Here is a 15,970-nt window from a genome sequence, read left to right as displayed (position 1 = left end):
CCTTACCTCTATATCCTTGTGGTAGTGCTTTGCGGGCGTGCTAGAACCTCCAGCCTCACTTCTAGGCGGCTTCTAGAGTAGCTTCCCTCCTCAGTCTGTGCCTGTCGACAGAGAAAAACGCCAGACATTAGTGTCAGGAGGAGGCTTTCTTTGATTTCTTTCTTTGATTGAATGAAGGTTTCTTCCCCGAGGGGAAGTGGGCCGCACTCGGAGGTAGTGCTATACCGAGGCAACCCGTGGCTGGGACGAGGCAAGCCTCTTTTCCACAGCCCAGTTCCAAAAATCAGTTTAATATATGAGCTGCTCAATGAGCAGCGTATCAGATATTAAGCTGATAAGAACAGATACTACACTTGATCTTAGCCCAAAAGGCCGAGAAGCGATACCGGACCTTCCCTTCCCTAGGAGGGTGGTCCAGGGTTTCCCCCTTTGAGATATGGTGGTCAATATGCTGTCGCCGAGGGGCCTGGAGCCGACTGTAGGCCGACGCCATGGAGCAAGTTGCCGTCGTAGACGCACTTGTTCTACAACACAAGTCCACAAAAATCAGCAGCAAAGTTGATAACGTGCCTCCAGGGGTGAGTGAGATCAAACACCTTTTTGCCCTCCAAAACGAGGCAACATGTTAAAGACCCGTAATGACTCCGTTACTAAGATAGCGCTACAGACACAGGCAGAAAAAAAAACGGCTACGTTATCAACATTCGCTCTCCACGTGCATACAACTTGCAGAGAAGTCAAGAAATGCCTGCTAAAAGATTGCTGGTTGCTATTATTGCTTTGCTTTTGCTTTGGTGGCTCGTTTAAAAGACTAAATTTTCACCCCTTTCTCTTGTCTACGACCATACCACAGGGAAAGCACCGGTTCTCGTCCGATCACCGAAGTTAAGCCCTGTCGGGCGGGGTTAGTACTTGGATGGGTGACCGCCTGGGAATACCCCGTGTTGTAGACTTTTTCATTTTCTCGGCCGTTTTATTTTGCATATGTTCATTTTTTCTTTCTTTTACTACAACCTTTGGGCTATTCCAGTGGCTGGGAAAGCACAAATAACTTTTTACACATTTCAGGAGACTCAAAAGATAGCTAGAAAACATGAAAAGTACCCTTAAAATGATCGCGGGATAAATTAGAATCGAAGTCTCGCGCGCTAACGTTCGCGTGCGAAACGGTTATTTATGACATCAAATTGGCGTGTGTGACATCAAATAATTCGAAGCAAAATGATATTCTGCCTTGCCGAACGGTTTTCAAGCAGCTAAAAGTGCGGAAAACTACGCCAATTCCCAAAGAAATGCGCCCGATCAACAACGGCAAAGCAAACAACACACGCGAGCCGTTGCATATTAACGGTCGACACGAATTCGAGCCGTCAAAACAATTCTATTCATGACTTGACTTGGAGAATGACGGAGGCTCGGACCGTTGTCTAGTTTAGTCAACGAACCACCAACACAACAATCGTAAGGTAGAAATCAACTCACGGTTTGGCCAGCACTTCTCCTGTTACTTTCCTTGTCCTTTGCTCTTTCCATACTGTAAGTCGACGAACGTTACTTCGAGGACAAACTTGGCGGGGATCGAGTCAATGATTGACCGCCTGCCGAAACAAACGCAAATCGGAAAAGCCACCTTCTTCAGTTCAGTACAACATAGATGCATGACAAACACGAGTTCCAGCGCACTCGCCTTTTCAGTTGCAGCTGGAAATCCTTGGCTTGCTTGCTTGACACGTTCCTTCGTTGTTCACTGTGCCCAGTCGTCCAGCCCGGCCCGGCCAACTGACGAACAAAGCAAAGCGTCAATCATTAACCATCCACCATTCACAGGGCCAACACTTGCACTTTTTCGGGGGCGAGCGCGAACGCAGGCCCCCACTACCAGAAATTATACGCTCGAGTTACCCACATTTGGGGTAATCGCAAGGGTCAACCCGATCGAAGTGCAATGAAAGGGCCTCGCCTTGAGAGGACTGCCTCCTTGATCACAGTACCTCCCGCGTCAGGTAAGTATGAAAATTCTTGACGCGGGGGCCGTCAAAGGCAAACCTCCTTACCTCTATATCCTTGTGGTAGTGCTTTGCGGGCGTGCTAGAACCTCCAGCCTCACTTCTAGGCGGCTCTAGAGTAGCTTCCCTCCTCAGTCTGTGCCTGTCGACAGAGAAAAACGCCAGACATTAGTGTCAGGAGGAGGCTTTCTTTGATTTCTTTCTTTGATTGAATGAAGGTTTCTTCCCCGAGGGGAAGTGGGCCGCACTCGGAGGTAGTGCTATACCGAGGCAACCCGTGGCTGGGACGAGGCAAGCCTCTTTTCCACAGCCCAGTTCCAAAAATCAGTTTAATATATGAGCTGCTCAATGAGCAGCGTATCAGATATTAAGCTGATAAGAACAGATACTACACTTGATCTTAGCCAAAAGGCCGAGAAGCGATACCGGACCTTCCCTTCCCTAGGAGGGTGGTCCAGGGTTTCCCCCTTTGAGATATGGTGGTCAATATGCTGTCGCCGAGGGGCCTGGAGCCGACTGTAGGCCGACGCCATGGAGCAAGTTGCCGTCGTAGACGCACTTGTTCTACAACACAAGTCCACAAAAAATCAGCAGCAAAGTTGATAACGTGCCTCCAGGGGTGAGTGAGATCAAACACCTTTTTGCCCTCCAAAACGAGGCAACATGTTAAAGACCCGTAATGACTCCGTTACTAAGATAGCGCTAACAGACACAGGCAGAAAAAAAAACGGCTACGTTATCAACATTCGCTCTCCACGTGCATACAACTTGCAGAGAAGTCAAGAAATGCCTGCTAAAAGATTGCTGGTTGCTATTATTGCTTTGCTTTTGCTTTGGTGGCTCGTTTAAAAGACTAAATTTTCACCCCTTTCTCTTGTCTACGACCATACCACAGGGAAAGCACCGGTTCTCGTCCGATCACCGAAGTTAAGCCCTGTCGGGCGGGGTTAGTACTTGGATGGGTGACCGCCTGGGAATACCCCGTGTTGTAGACTTTTCATTTTCTCGGCCGTTTTATTTTGCATATGTTCATTTTTTCTTTCTTTTACTACAACCTTTGGCTATTCCAGTGGCTGGAAAGCACAAATAACTTTTTACACATTTCAGGAGACTCAAAAGATAGCTAGAAAACATGAAAAGTACCCTTAAAAATGATCGCGGGATAAATTAGAATCGAAGTCTCGCGCGCTAACGTTCGCGTGCGAAACGGTTATTTATGACATCAAATTGGCGTGTGTGACATCAAATAATTCGAAGCAAAATGATATTCTGCCTTGCCGAACGGTTTTCAAGCAGCTAAAAGTGCGGAAAACTACGCCAATTCCCAAAGAAATGCGCCCGATCAACAACGGCAAAGCAAACAACACACGCGAGCCGTTGCATATTAACGGTCGACACGAATTCGAGCCGTCAAAACAATTCTATTCATGACTTGACTTGGAGAATGACGGAGGCTCGGACCGTTGTCTAGTTTAGTCAACGAACCACCAACACAACAATCGTAAGGTAGAAATCAACTCACGGTTTGGCCAGCACTTCTCCTGTTACTTTCCTTGTCCTTTGCTCTTTCCATACTGTAAGTCGACGAACGTTACTTCGAGGACAAACTTGGCGGGGATCGAGTCAATGATTGACCGCCTGCCGAAACAAACGCAAATCGGAAAAGCCACCTTCTTCAGTTCAGTACAACATAGATGCATGACAACACGAGTTCCAGCGCACTCGCCTTTTCAGTTGCAGCTGGAAATCCTTGGCTTGCTTGCTTGACACGTTCCTTCGTTGTTCACTGTGCCCAGTCGTCCAGCCCGGCCCGGCCAACTGACGAACAAAGCAAAGCGTCAATCATTAACCATCCACCCATTCACAGGGCCAACACTTGCACTTTTTCGGGGGCGAGCGCGAACGCAGGCCCCCACTACCAGAAATTATACGCTCGAGTTACCCACATTTGGGGTAATCGCAAGGGTCAACCCGATCGAAGTGCAATGAAAGGGCCTCGCCTTGAGAGGACTGCCTCCTTGATCACAGTACCTCCCGCGTCAGGTAAGTATGAAAATTCTTGACGCGGGGGGCCGTCAAAGGCAAACCTCCTCTACCTCTATATCCTTGTGGTAGTGCTTTGCGGGCGTGCTAGAACCTCCAGCCTCACTTCTAGGCGGCTCTAGAGTAGCTTCCCTCCTCAGTCTGTGCCTGTCGACAGAGAAAAACGCCAGACATTAGTGTCAGGAGGAGGCTTTCTTTGATTTCTTTCTTTGATTGAATGAAGGTTTCTTCCCCGAGGGGAAGTGGGCCGCACTCGGAGGTAGTGCTATACCGAGGCAACCCGTGGCTGGGACGAGGCAAGCCTCTTTTCCACAGCCCAGTTCCAAAAATCAGTTTAATATATGAGCTGCTCAATGAGCAGCGTATCAGATATTAAGCTGATAAGAACAGATACTACACTTGATCTTAGCCAAAAGGCCGAGAAGCGATACCGGACCTTCCCTTCCCTAGGAGGGTGGTCCAGGGTTTCCCCCTTTGAGATATGGTGGTCAATATGCTGTCGCCGAGGGGCCTGGAGCCGACTGTAGGCCGACGCCATGGAGCAAGTTGCCGTCGTAGACGCACTTGTTCTACAACACAAGTCCACAAAAATCAGCAGCAAAGTTGATAACGTGCCTCCAGGGGTGAGTGAGATCAAACACCCTTTTTGCCCTCCAAAACGAGGCAACATGTTAAAGACCCGTAATGACTCCGTTACTAAGATAGCGCTACAGACACAGGCAGAAAAAAAAAACGGCTACGTTATCAACATTCGCTCTCCACGTGCATACAACTTGCAGAGAAGTCAAGAAATGCCTGCTAAAAGATTGCTGGTTGCTATTATTGCTTTGCTTTTGCTTTGGTGGCTCGTTTAAAAGACTAAATTTTCACCCCTTTCTCTTGTCTACGACCATACCACAGGGAAAGCACCGGTTCTCGTCCGATCACCGAAGTTAAGCCCTGTCGGGCGGGGTTAGTACTTGGATGGGTGACCGCCTGGGAATACCCCGTGTTGTAGACTTTTCATTTTCTCGGCCGTTTTATTTTGCATATGTTCATTTTTTCTTTCTTTTACTACAACCTTTGGCTATTCCAGTGGCTGGAAAGCACAAATAACTTTTTACACATTTCAGGAGACTCAAAAGATAGCTAGAAAACATGAAAAGTACCCTTAAAATGATCGCGGGATAAATTAGAATCGAAGTCTCGCGCGCTAACGTTCGCGTGCGAAACGGTTATTTATGACATCAAATTGGCGTGTGTGACATCAAATAATTCGAAGCAAAATGATATTCTGCCTTGCCGAACGGTTTTCAAGCAGCTAAAAGTGCGGAAAACTACGCCAATTCCCAAAGAAATGCGCCCGATCAACAACGGCAAAGCAAACAACACACGCGAGCCGTTGCATATTAACGGTCGACACGAATTCGAGCCGTCAAAACAATTCTATTCATGACTTGACTTGGAGAATGACGGAGGCTCGGACCGTTGTCTAGTTTAGTCAACGAACCACCAACACAACAATCGTAAGGTAGAAATCAACTCACGGTTTGGCCAGCACTTCTCCTGTTACTTTCCTTGTCCTTTGCTCTTTCCATACTGTAAGTCGACGAACGTTACTTCGAGGACAAACTTGGCGGGGATCGAGTCAATGATTGACCGCCTGCCGAAACAAACGCAAATCGGAAAAGCCACCTTCTTCAGTTCAGTACAACATAGATGCATGACAACACGAGTTCCAGCGCACTCGCCTTTTCAGTTGCAGCTGGAAATCCTTGGCTTGCTTGCTTGACACGTTCCTTCGTTGTTCACTGTGCCCAGTCGTCCAGCCCGGCCCGGCCAACTGACGAACAAAGCAAAGCGTCAATCATTAACCATCCACCATTCACAGGGCCAACACTTGCACTTTTTCGGGGGCGAGCGCGAACGCAGGCCCCCACTACCAGAAATTATACGCTCGAGTTACCCACATTTGGGGTAATCGCAAGGGTCAACCCGATCGAAGTGCAATGAAAGGGCCTCGCCTTGAGAGGACTGCCTCCTTGATCACAGTACCTCCCGCGTCAGGTAAGTATGAAAATTCTTGACGCGGGGGCCGTCAAAGGCAAACCTCCTTACCTCTATATCCTTGTGGTAGTGCTTTGCGGGCGTGCTAGAACCTCCAGCCTCACTTCTAGGCGGCTCTAGAGTAGCTTCCCTCCTCAGTCTGTGCCTGTCGACAGAGAAAAACGCCAGACATTAGTGTCAGGAGGAGGCTTTCTTTGATTTCTTTCTTTGATTGAATGAAGGTTTCTTCCCCGAGGGGAAGTGGGCCGCACTCGGAGGTAGTGCTATACCGAGGCAACCCGTGGCTGGGACGAGGCAAGCCTCTTTTCCACAGCCCAGTTCCAAAAATCAGTTTAATATATGAGCTGCTCAATGAGCAGCGTATCAGATATTAAGCTGATAAGAACAGATACTACACTTGATCTTAGCCAAAAGGCCGAGAAGCGATACCGGACCTTCCCTTCCCTAGGAGGGTGGTCCAGGGTTTCCCCCTTTGAGATATGGTGGTCAATATGCTGTCGCCGAGGGGCCTGGAGCCGACTGTAGGCCGACGCCATGGAGCAAGTTGCCGTCGTAGACGCACTTGTTCTACAACACAAGTCCACAAAAATCAGCAGCAAAGTTGATAACGTGCCTCCAGGGGTGAGTGAGATCAAACACCTTTTTGCCCTCCAAAACGAGGCAACATGTTAAAGACCCGTAATGACTCCGTTACTAAGATAGCGCTACAGACACAGGCAGAAAAAAAAACGGCTACGTTATCAACATTCGCTCTCCACGTGCATACAACTTGCAGAGAAGTCAAGAAATGCCTGCTAAAAGATTGCTGGTTGCTATTATTGCTTTGCTTTTGCTTTGGTGGCTCGTTTAAAAGACTAAATTTTCACCCCTTTCTCTTGTCTACGACCATACCACAGGGAAAGCACCGGTTCTCGTCCGATCACCGAAGTTAAGCCCTGTCGGGCGGGGTTAGTACTTGGATGGGTGACCGCCTGGGAATACCCCGTGTTGTAGACTTTTCATTTTCTCGGCCGTTTTATTTTGCATATGTTCATTTTTTCTTTCTTTTACTACAACCTTTGGCTATTCCAGTGGCTGGAAAGCACAAATAACTTTTTACACATTTCAGGAGACTCAAAAGATAGCTAGAAAACATGAAAAGTACCCTTAAAATGATCGCGGGATAAATTAGAATCGAAGTCTCGCGCGCTAACGTTCGCGTGCGAAACGGTTATTTATGACATCAAATTGGCGTGTGTGACATCAAATAATTCGAAGCAAAATGATATTCTGCCTTGCCGAACGGTTTTCAAGCAGCTAAAAGTGCGGAAAACTACGCCAATTCCCAAAGAAATGCGCCCGATCAACAACGGCAAAGCAAACAACACACGCGAGCCGTTGCATATTAACGGTCGACACGAATTCGAGCCGTCAAAACAATTCTATTCATGACTTGACTTGGAGAATGACGGAGGCTCGGACCGTTGTCTAGTTTAGTCAACGAACCACCAACACAACAATCGTAAGGTAGAAATCAACTCACGGTTTGGCCAGCACTTCTCCTGTTACTTTCCTTGTCCTTTGCTCTTTCCATACTGTAAGTCGACGAACGTTACTTCGAGGACAAACTTGGCGGGGATCGAGTCAATGATTGACCGCCTGCCGAAACAAACGCAAATCGGAAAAGCCACCTTCTTCAGTTCAGTACAACATAGATGCATGACAACACGAGTTCCAGCGCACTCGCCTTTTCAGTTGCAGCTGGAAATCCTTGGCTTGCTTGCTTGACACGTTCCTTCGTTGTTCACTGTGCCCAGTCGTCCAGCCCGGCCCGGCCAACTGACGAACAAAGCAAAGCGTCAATCATTAACCATCCACCATTCACAGGGCCAACACTTGCACTTTTTCGGGGGCGAGCGCGAACGCAGGCCCCCACTACCAGAAATTATACGCTCGAGTTACCCACATTTGGGGTAATCGCAAGGGTCAACCCGATCGAAGTGCAATGAAAGGGCCTCGCCTTGAGAGGACTGCCTCCTTGATCACAGTACCTCCCGCGTCAGGTAAGTATGAAAATTCTTGACGCGGGGGCCGTCAAAGGCAAACCTCCTTACCTCTATATCCTTGTGGTAGTGCTTTGCGGGCGTGCTAGAACCTCCAGCCTCACTTCTAGGCGGCTCTAGAGTAGCTTCCCTCCTCAGTCTGTGCCTGTCGACAGAGAAAAACGCCAGACATTAGTGTCAGGAGGAGGCTTTCTTTGATTTCTTTCTTTGATTGAATGAAGGTTTCTTCCCCGAGGGGAAGTGGGCCGCACTCGGAGGTAGTGCTATACCGAGGCAACCCGTGGCTGGGACGAGGCAAGCCTCTTTTCCACAGCCCAGTTCCAAAAATCAGTTTAATATATGAGCTGCTCAATGAGCAGCGTATCAGATATTAAGCTGATAAGAACAGATACTACACTTGATCTTAGCCAAAAGGCCGAGAAGCGATACCGGACCTTCCCTTCCCTAGGAGGGTGGTCCAGGGTTTCCCCCTTTGAGATATGGTGGTCAATATGCTGTCGCCGAGGGGCCTGGAGCCGACTGTAGGCCGACGCCATGGAGCAAGTTGCCGTCGTAGACGCACTTGTTCTACAACACAAGTCCACAAAAATCAGCAGCAAAGTTGATAACGTGCCTCCAGGGGTGAGTGAGATCAAACACCTTTTTGCCCTCCAAAACGAGGCAACATGTTAAAGACCCGTAATGACTCCGTTACTAAGATAGCGCTACAGACACAGGCAGAAAAAAAAACGGCTACGTTATCAACATTCGCTCTCCACGTGCATACAACTTGCAGAGAAGTCAAGAAATGCCTGCTAAAAGATTGCTGGTTGCTATTATTGCTTTGCTTTTGCTTTGGTGGCTCGTTTAAAAGACTAAATTTTCACCCCTTTCTCTTGTCTACGACCATACCACAGGGAAAGCACCGGTTCTCGTCCGATCACCGAAGTTAAGCCCTGTCGGGCGGGGTTAGTACTTGGATGGGTGACCGCCTGGGAATACCCCGTGTTGTAGACTTTTCATTTTCTCGGCCGTTTTATTTTGCATATGTTCATTTTTTCTTTCTTTTACTACAACCTTTGGCTATTCCAGTGGCTGGAAAGCACAAATAACTTTTTACACATTTCAGGAGACTCAAAAGATAGCTAGAAAACATGAAAAGTACCCTTAAAATGATCGCGGGATAAATTAGAATCGAAGTCTCGCGCGCTAACGTTCGCGTGCGAAACGGTTATTTATGACATCAAATTGGCGTGTGTGACATCAAATAATTCGAAGCAAAATGATATTCTGCCTTGCCGAACGGTTTTCAAGCAGCTAAAAGTGCGGAAAACTACGCCAATTCCCAAAGAAATGCGCCCGATCAACAACGGCAAAGCAAACAACACACGCGAGCCGTTGCATATTAACGGTCGACACGAATTCGAGCCGTCAAAACAATTCTATTCATGACTTGACTTGGAGAATGACGGAGGCTCGGACCGTTGTCTAGTTTAGTCAACGAACCACCAACACAACAATCGTAAGGTAGAAATCAACTCACGGTTTGGCCAGCACTTCTCCTGTTACTTTCCTTGTCCTTTGCTCTTTCCATACTGTAAGTCGACGAACGTTACTTCGAGGACAAACTTGGCGGGGATCGAGTCAATGATTGACCGCCTGCCGAAACAAACGCAAATCGGAAAAGCCACCTTCTTCAGTTCAGTACAACATAGATGCATGACAACACGAGTTCCAGCGCACTCGCCTTTTCAGTTGCAGCTGGAAATCCTTGGCTTGCTTGCTTGACACGTTCCTTCGTTGTTCACTGTGCCCAGTCGTCCAGCCCGGCCCGGCCAACTGACGAACAAAGCAAAGCGTCAATCATTAACCATCCACCATTCACAGGGCCAACACTTGCACTTTTTCGGGGGCGAGCGCGAACGCAGGCCCCCACTACCAGAAATTATACGCTCGAGTTACCCACATTTGGGGTAATCGCAAGGGTCAACCCGATCGAAGTGCAATGAAAGGGCCTCGCCTTGAGAGGACTGCCTCCTTGATCACAGTACCTCCCGCGTCAGGTAAGTATGAAAATTCTTGACGCGGGGGCCGTCAAAGGCAAACCTCCTTACCTCTATATCCTTGTGGTAGTGCTTTGCGGGCGTGCTAGAACCTCCAGCCTCACTTCTAGGCGGCTCTAGAGTAGCTTCCCTCCTCAGTCTGTGCCTGTCGACAGAGAAAAACGCCAGACATTAGTGTCAGGAGGAGGCTTTCTTTGATTTCTTTCTTTGATTGAATGAAGGTTTCTTCCCCGAGGGGAAGTGGGCCGCACTCGGAGGTAGTGCTATACCGAGGCAACCCGTGGCTGGGACGAGGCAAGCCTCTTTTCCACAGCCCAGTTCCAAAAATCAGTTTAATATATGAGCTGCTCAATGAGCAGCGTATCAGATATTAAGCTGATAAGAACAGATACTACACTTGATCTTAGCCAAAAGGCCGAGAAGCGATACCGGACCTTCCCTTCCCTAGGAGGGTGGTCCAGGGTTTCCCCCTTTGAGATATGGTGGTCAATATGCTGTCGCCGAGGGGCCTGGAGCCGACTGTAGGCCGACGCCATGGAGCAAGTTGCCGTCGTAGACGCACTTGTTCTACAACACAAGTCCACAAAAATCAGCAGCAAAGTTGATAACGTGCCTCCAGGGGTGAGTGAGATCAAACACCTTTTTGCCCTCCAAAACGAGGCAACATGTTAAAGACCCGTAATGACTCCGTTACTAAGATAGCGCTACAGACACAGGCAGAAAAAAAAACGGCTACGTTATCAACATTCGCTCTCCACGTGCATACAACTTGCAGAGAAGTCAAGAAATGCCTGCTAAAAGATTGCTGGTTGCTATTATTGCTTTGCTTTTGCTTTGGTGGCTCGTTTAAAAGACTAAATTTTCACCCCTTTCTCTTGTCTACGACCATACCACAGGGAAAGCACCGGTTCTCGTCCGATCACCGAAGTTAAGCCCTGTCGGGCGGGGTTAGTACTTGGATGGGTGACCGCCTGGGAATACCCCGTGTTGTAGACTTTTCATTTTCTCGGCCGTTTTATTTTGCATATGTTCATTTTTTCTTTCTTTTACTACAACCTTTGGCTATTCCAGTGGCTGGAAAGCACAAATAACTTTTTACACATTTCAGGAGACTCAAAAGATAGCTAGAAAACATGAAAAGTACCCTTAAAATGATCGCGGGATAAATTAGAATCGAAGTCTCGCGCGCTAACGTTCGCGTGCGAAACGGTTATTTATGACATCAAATTGGCGTGTGTGACATCAAATAATTCGAAGCAAAATGATATTCTGCCTTGCCGAACGGTTTTCAAGCAGCTAAAAGTGCGGAAAACTACGCCAATTCCCAAAGAAATGCGCCCGATCAACAACGGCAAAGCAAACAACACACGCGAGCCGTTGCATATTAACGGTCGACACGAATTCGAGCCGTCAAAACAATTCTATTCATGACTTGACTTGGAGAATGACGGAGGCTCGGACCGTTGTCTAGTTTAGTCAACGAACCACCAACACAACAATCGTAAGGTAGAAATCAACTCACGGTTTGGCCAGCACTTCTCCTGTTACTTTCCTTGTCCTTTGCTCTTTCCATACTGTAAGTCGACGAACGTTACTTCGAGGACAAACTTGGCGGGGATCGAGTCAATGATTGACCGCCTGCCGAAACAAACGCAAATCGGAAAAGCCACCTTCTTCAGTTCAGTACAACATAGATGCATGACAACACGAGTTCCAGCGCACTCGCCTTTTCAGTTGCAGCTGGAAATCCTTGGCTTGCTTGCTTGACACGTTCCTTCGTTGTTCACTGTGCCCAGTCGTCCAGCCCGGCCCGGCCAACTGACGAACAAAGCAAAGCGTCAATCATTAACCATCCACCATTCACAGGGCCAACACTTGCACTTTTTCGGGGGCGAGCGCGAACGCAGGCCCCCACTACCAGAAATTATACGCTCGAGTTACCCACATTTGGGGTAATCGCAAGGGTCAACCCGATCGAAGTGCAATGAAAGGGCCTCGCCTTGAGAGGACTGCCTCCTTGATCACAGTACCTCCCGCGTCAGGTAAGTATGAAAATTCTTGACGCGGGGGCCGTCAAAGGCAAACCTCCTTACCTCTATATCCTTGTGGTAGTGCTTTGCGGGCGTGCTAGAACCTCCAGCCTCACTTCTAGGCGGCTCTAGAGTAGCTTCCCTCCTCAGTCTGTGCCTGTCGACAGAGAAAAACGCCAGACATTAGTGTCAGGAGGAGGCTTTCTTTGATTTCTTTCTTTGATTGAATGAAGGTTTCTTCCCCGAGGGGAAGTGGGCCGCACTCGGAGGTAGTGCTATACCGAGGCAACCCGTGGCTGGGACGAGGCAAGCCTCTTTTCCACAGCCCAGTTCCAAAAATCAGTTTAATATATGAGCTGCTCAATGAGCAGCGTATCAGATATTAAGCTGATAAGAACAGATACTACACTTGATCTTAGCCAAAAGGCCGAGAAGCGATACCGGACCTTCCCTTCCCTAGGAGGGTGGTCCAGGGTTTCCCCCTTTGAGATATGGTGGTCAATATGCTGTCGCCGAGGGGCCTGGAGCCGACTGTAGGCCGACGCCATGGAGCAAGTTGCCGTCGTAGACGCACTTGTTCTACAACACAAGTCCACAAAAATCAGCAGCAAAGTTGATAACGTGCCTCCAGGGGTGAGTGAGATCAAACACCTTTTTGCCCTCCAAAACGAGGCAACATGTTAAAGACCCGTAATGACTCCGTTACTAAGATAGCGCTACAGACACAGGCAGAAAAAAAAACGGCTACGTTATCAACATTCGCTCTCCACGTGCATACAACTTGCAGAGAAGTCAAGAAATGCCTGCTAAAAGATTGCTGGTTGCTATTATTGCTTTGCTTTTGCTTTGGTGGCTCGTTTAAAAGACTAAATTTTCACCCCTTTCTCTTGTCTACGACCATACCACAGGGAAAGCACCGGTTCTCGTCCGATCACCGAAGTTAAGCCCTGTCGGGCGGGGTTAGTACTTGGATGGGTGACCGCCTGGGAATACCCCGTGTTGTAGACTTTTCATTTTCTCGGCCGTTTTATTTTGCATATGTTCATTTTTTCTTTCTTTTACTACAACCTTTGGCTATTCCAGTGGCTGGAAAGCACAAATAACTTTTTACACATTTCAGGAGACTCAAAAGATAGCTAGAAAACATGAAAAGTACCCTTAAAATGATCGCGGGATAAATTAGAATCGAAGTCTCGCGCGCTAACGTTCGCGTGCGAAACGGTTATTTATGACATCAAATTGGCGTGTGTGACATCAAATAATTCGAAGCAAAATGATATTCTGCCTTGCCGAACGGTTTTCAAGCAGCTAAAAGTGCGGAAAACTACGCCAATTCCCAAAGAAATGCGCCCGATCAACAACGGCAAAGCAAACAACACACGCGAGCCGTTGCATATTAACGGTCGACACGAATTCGAGCCGTCAAAACAATTCTATTCATGACTTGACTTGGAGAATGACGGAGGCTCGGACCGTTGTCTAGTTTAGTCAACGAACCACCAACACAACAATCGTAAGGTAGAAATCAACTCACGGTTTGGCCAGCACTTCTCCTGTTACTTTCCTTGTCCTTTGCTCTTTCCATACTGTAAGTCGACGAACGTTACTTCGAGGACAAACTTGGCGGGGATCGAGTCAATGATTGACCGCCTGCCGAAACAAACGCAAATCGGAAAAGCCACCTTCTTCAGTTCAGTACAACATAGATGCATGACAACACGAGTTCCAGCGCACTCGCCTTTTCAGTTGCAGCTGGAAATCCTTGGCTTGCTTGCTTGACACGTTCCTTCGTTGTTCACTGTGCCCAGTCGTCCAGCCCGGCCCGGCCAACTGACGAACAAAGCAAAGCGTCAATCATTAACCATCCACCATTCACAGGGCCAACACTTGCACTTTTTCGGGGGCGAGCGCGAACGCAGGCCCCCACTACCAGAAATTATACGCTCGAGTTACCCACATTTGGGGTAATCGCAAGGGTCAACCCGATCGAAGTGCAATGAAAGGGCCTCGCCTTGAGAGGACTGCCTCCTTGATCACAGTACCATCCCGCGTCAGGTAAGTATGAAAATTCTTGACGCGGGGGCCGTCAAAGGCAAACCTCCTTACCTCTATATCCTTGTGGTAGTGCTTTGCGGGCGTGCTAGAACCTCCAGCCTCACTTCTAGGCGGCTCTAGAGTAGCTTCCCTCCTCAGTCTGTGCCTGTCGACAGAGAAAAACGCCAGACATTAGTGTCAGGAGGAGGCTTTCTTTGATTTCTTTCTTTGATTGAATGAAGGTTTCTTCCCCGAGGGGAAGTGGGCCGCACTCGGAGGTAGTGCTATACCGAGGCAACCCGTGGCTGGGACGAGGCAAGCCTCTTTTCCACAGCCCAGTTCCAAAAATCAGTTTAATATATGAGCTGCTCAATGAGCAGCGTATCAGATATTAAGCTGATAAGAACAGATACTACACTTGATCTTAGCCAAAAGGCCGAGAAGCGATACCGGACCTTCCCTTCCCTAGGAGGGTGGTCCAGGGTTTCCCCCTTTGAGATATGGTGGTCAATATGCTGTCGCCGAGGGGCCTGGAGCCGACTGTAGGCCGACGCCATGGAGCAAGTTGCCGTCGTAGACGCACTTGTTCTACAACACAAGTCCACAAAAATCAGCAGCAAAGTTGATAACGTGCCTCCAGGGGTGAGTGAGATCAAACACCTTTTTGCCCTCCAAAACGAGGCAACATGTTAAAGACCCGTAATGACTCCGTTACTAAGATAGCGCTACAGACACAGGCAGAAAAAAAAACGGCTACGTTATCAACATTCGCTCTCCACGTGCATACAACTTGCAGAGAAGTCAAGAAATGCCTGCTAAAAGATTGCTGGTTGCTATTATTGCTTTGCTTTTGCTTTGGTGGCTCGTTTAAAAGACTAAATTTTCACCCCTTTCTCTTGTCTACGACCATACCACAGGGAAAGCACCGGTTCTCGTCCGATCACCGAAGTTAAGCCCTGTCGGGCGGGGTTAGTACTTGGATGGGTGACCGCCTGGGAATACCCCGTGTTGTAGACTTTTCATTTTCTCGGCCGTTTTATTTTGCATATGTTCATTTTTTCTTTCTTTTACTACAACCTTTGGCTATTCCAGTGGCTGGAAAGCACAAATAACTTTTTACACATTTCAGGAGACTCAAAAGATAGCTAGAAAACATGAAAAGTACCCTTAAAATGATCGCGGGATAAATTAGAATCGAAGTCTCGCGCGCTAACGTTCGCGTGCGAAACGGTTATTTATGACATCAAATTGGCGTGTGTGACATCAAATAATTCGAAGCAAAATGATATTCTGCCTTGCCGAACGGTTTTCAAGCAGCTAAAAGTGCGGAAAACTACGCCAATTCCCAAAGAAATGCGCCCGATCAACAACGGCAAAGCAAACAACACACGCGAGCCGTTGCATATTAACGGTCGACACGAATTCGAGCCGTCAAAACAATTCTATTCATGACTTGACTTGGAGAATGACGGAGGCTCGGACCGTTGTCTAGTTTAGTCAACGAACCACCAACACAACAATCGTAAGGTAGAAATCAACTCACGGTTTGGCCAGCACTTCTCCTGTTACTTTCCTTGTCCTTTGCTCTTTCCATACTGTAAGTCGACGAACGTTACTTCGAGGACAAACTTGGCGGGGATCGAGTCAATGATTGACCGCCTGCCGAAACAAACGCAAATCGGAAAAGCCACCTTCTTCAGTTCAGTACAACATAGATGCATGACAAC

At 48.1% G+C, this 15,970-nt stretch overlaps 23 non-coding genes across 23 annotated transcripts; 8 read left to right on the top strand and 15 right to left on the bottom strand.

The window, feature by feature from the left end:
* Positions 1-191: 191 nt before the first annotated feature.
* On the bottom strand, positions 192-384 carry LOC149101543 (U2 spliceosomal RNA). The gene has a single exon (XR_016202920.1). It is a non-coding gene; the product is annotated as a U2 spliceosomal RNA (small nuclear RNA).
* A 450-nt stretch (positions 385-834) lies between these two features.
* Positions 835-953, top strand: LOC149101542 (5S ribosomal RNA). Its single transcript, XR_016202951.1, has one exon. It is a non-coding gene; the product is annotated as a 5S ribosomal RNA (ribosomal RNA).
* Positions 954-1,847: 894 nt separating this feature from the next.
* On the bottom strand, positions 1,848-2,011 carry LOC149101541 (U1 spliceosomal RNA). The gene has a single exon (XR_016202929.1). It is a non-coding gene; the product is annotated as a U1 spliceosomal RNA (small nuclear RNA).
* Positions 2,012-2,238: 227 nt separating this feature from the next.
* LOC149101540 (U2 spliceosomal RNA) lies at positions 2,239-2,430 on the bottom strand. The gene has a single exon (XR_016202916.1). It is a non-coding gene; the product is annotated as a U2 spliceosomal RNA (small nuclear RNA).
* A 452-nt stretch (positions 2,431-2,882) lies between these two features.
* On the top strand, positions 2,883-3,001 carry LOC149101539 (5S ribosomal RNA). Its single transcript, XR_016202950.1, has one exon. It is a non-coding gene; the product is annotated as a 5S ribosomal RNA (ribosomal RNA).
* An 892-nt stretch (positions 3,002-3,893) lies between these two features.
* On the bottom strand, positions 3,894-4,057 carry LOC149101538 (U1 spliceosomal RNA). Its single transcript, XR_016202928.1, has one exon. It is a non-coding gene; the product is annotated as a U1 spliceosomal RNA (small nuclear RNA).
* A 229-nt stretch (positions 4,058-4,286) lies between these two features.
* On the bottom strand, positions 4,287-4,478 carry LOC149101537 (U2 spliceosomal RNA). Its single transcript, XR_016202915.1, has one exon. It is a non-coding gene; the product is annotated as a U2 spliceosomal RNA (small nuclear RNA).
* Positions 4,479-4,930: 452 nt separating this feature from the next.
* On the top strand, positions 4,931-5,049 carry LOC149101536 (5S ribosomal RNA). Its single transcript, XR_016202949.1, has one exon. It is a non-coding gene; the product is annotated as a 5S ribosomal RNA (ribosomal RNA).
* Positions 5,050-5,939: 890 nt separating this feature from the next.
* LOC149101535 (U1 spliceosomal RNA) lies at positions 5,940-6,103 on the bottom strand. The gene has a single exon (XR_016202927.1). It is a non-coding gene; the product is annotated as a U1 spliceosomal RNA (small nuclear RNA).
* Positions 6,104-6,330: 227 nt separating this feature from the next.
* On the bottom strand, positions 6,331-6,522 carry LOC149101534 (U2 spliceosomal RNA). Its single transcript, XR_016202914.1, has one exon. It is a non-coding gene; the product is annotated as a U2 spliceosomal RNA (small nuclear RNA).
* Positions 6,523-6,972: 450 nt separating this feature from the next.
* Positions 6,973-7,091, top strand: LOC149101533 (5S ribosomal RNA). Its single transcript, XR_016202948.1, has one exon. It is a non-coding gene; the product is annotated as a 5S ribosomal RNA (ribosomal RNA).
* An 890-nt stretch (positions 7,092-7,981) lies between these two features.
* On the bottom strand, positions 7,982-8,145 carry LOC149101532 (U1 spliceosomal RNA). The gene has a single exon (XR_016202926.1). It is a non-coding gene; the product is annotated as a U1 spliceosomal RNA (small nuclear RNA).
* A 227-nt stretch (positions 8,146-8,372) lies between these two features.
* LOC149101531 (U2 spliceosomal RNA) lies at positions 8,373-8,564 on the bottom strand. The gene has a single exon (XR_016202913.1). It is a non-coding gene; the product is annotated as a U2 spliceosomal RNA (small nuclear RNA).
* Positions 8,565-9,014: 450 nt separating this feature from the next.
* Positions 9,015-9,133, top strand: LOC149101530 (5S ribosomal RNA). Its single transcript, XR_016202947.1, has one exon. It is a non-coding gene; the product is annotated as a 5S ribosomal RNA (ribosomal RNA).
* Positions 9,134-10,023: 890 nt separating this feature from the next.
* LOC149101529 (U1 spliceosomal RNA) lies at positions 10,024-10,187 on the bottom strand. Its single transcript, XR_016202925.1, has one exon. It is a non-coding gene; the product is annotated as a U1 spliceosomal RNA (small nuclear RNA).
* A 227-nt stretch (positions 10,188-10,414) lies between these two features.
* On the bottom strand, positions 10,415-10,606 carry LOC149101528 (U2 spliceosomal RNA). Its single transcript, XR_016202968.1, has one exon. It is a non-coding gene; the product is annotated as a U2 spliceosomal RNA (small nuclear RNA).
* A 450-nt stretch (positions 10,607-11,056) lies between these two features.
* On the top strand, positions 11,057-11,175 carry LOC149101527 (5S ribosomal RNA). Its single transcript, XR_016202946.1, has one exon. It is a non-coding gene; the product is annotated as a 5S ribosomal RNA (ribosomal RNA).
* An 890-nt stretch (positions 11,176-12,065) lies between these two features.
* LOC149101526 (U1 spliceosomal RNA) lies at positions 12,066-12,229 on the bottom strand. The gene has a single exon (XR_016202924.1). It is a non-coding gene; the product is annotated as a U1 spliceosomal RNA (small nuclear RNA).
* Positions 12,230-12,456: 227 nt separating this feature from the next.
* Positions 12,457-12,648, bottom strand: LOC149101525 (U2 spliceosomal RNA). Its single transcript, XR_016202967.1, has one exon. It is a non-coding gene; the product is annotated as a U2 spliceosomal RNA (small nuclear RNA).
* A 450-nt stretch (positions 12,649-13,098) lies between these two features.
* Positions 13,099-13,217, top strand: LOC149101524 (5S ribosomal RNA). The gene has a single exon (XR_016202945.1). It is a non-coding gene; the product is annotated as a 5S ribosomal RNA (ribosomal RNA).
* An 890-nt stretch (positions 13,218-14,107) lies between these two features.
* LOC149101523 (U1 spliceosomal RNA) lies at positions 14,108-14,272 on the bottom strand. The gene has a single exon (XR_016202934.1). It is a non-coding gene; the product is annotated as a U1 spliceosomal RNA (small nuclear RNA).
* Positions 14,273-14,499: 227 nt separating this feature from the next.
* On the bottom strand, positions 14,500-14,691 carry LOC149101522 (U2 spliceosomal RNA). The gene has a single exon (XR_016202966.1). It is a non-coding gene; the product is annotated as a U2 spliceosomal RNA (small nuclear RNA).
* A 450-nt stretch (positions 14,692-15,141) lies between these two features.
* Positions 15,142-15,260, top strand: LOC149101521 (5S ribosomal RNA). Its single transcript, XR_016202944.1, has one exon. It is a non-coding gene; the product is annotated as a 5S ribosomal RNA (ribosomal RNA).
* Positions 15,261-15,970: the final 710 nt, after the last annotated feature.

This window comes from Orbicella faveolata, unplaced genomic scaffold, assembly GCF_042242905.1.
Source record: "Orbicella faveolata isolate gen_17 unplaced genomic scaffold, um_ofav_v1 contig_38, whole genome shotgun sequence".
Taxonomy (NCBI): domain Eukaryota; kingdom Metazoa; phylum Cnidaria; class Anthozoa; order Scleractinia; family Merulinidae; genus Orbicella; species Orbicella faveolata.
This window is presented reverse-complemented; position numbering and strand designations above follow the sequence as displayed.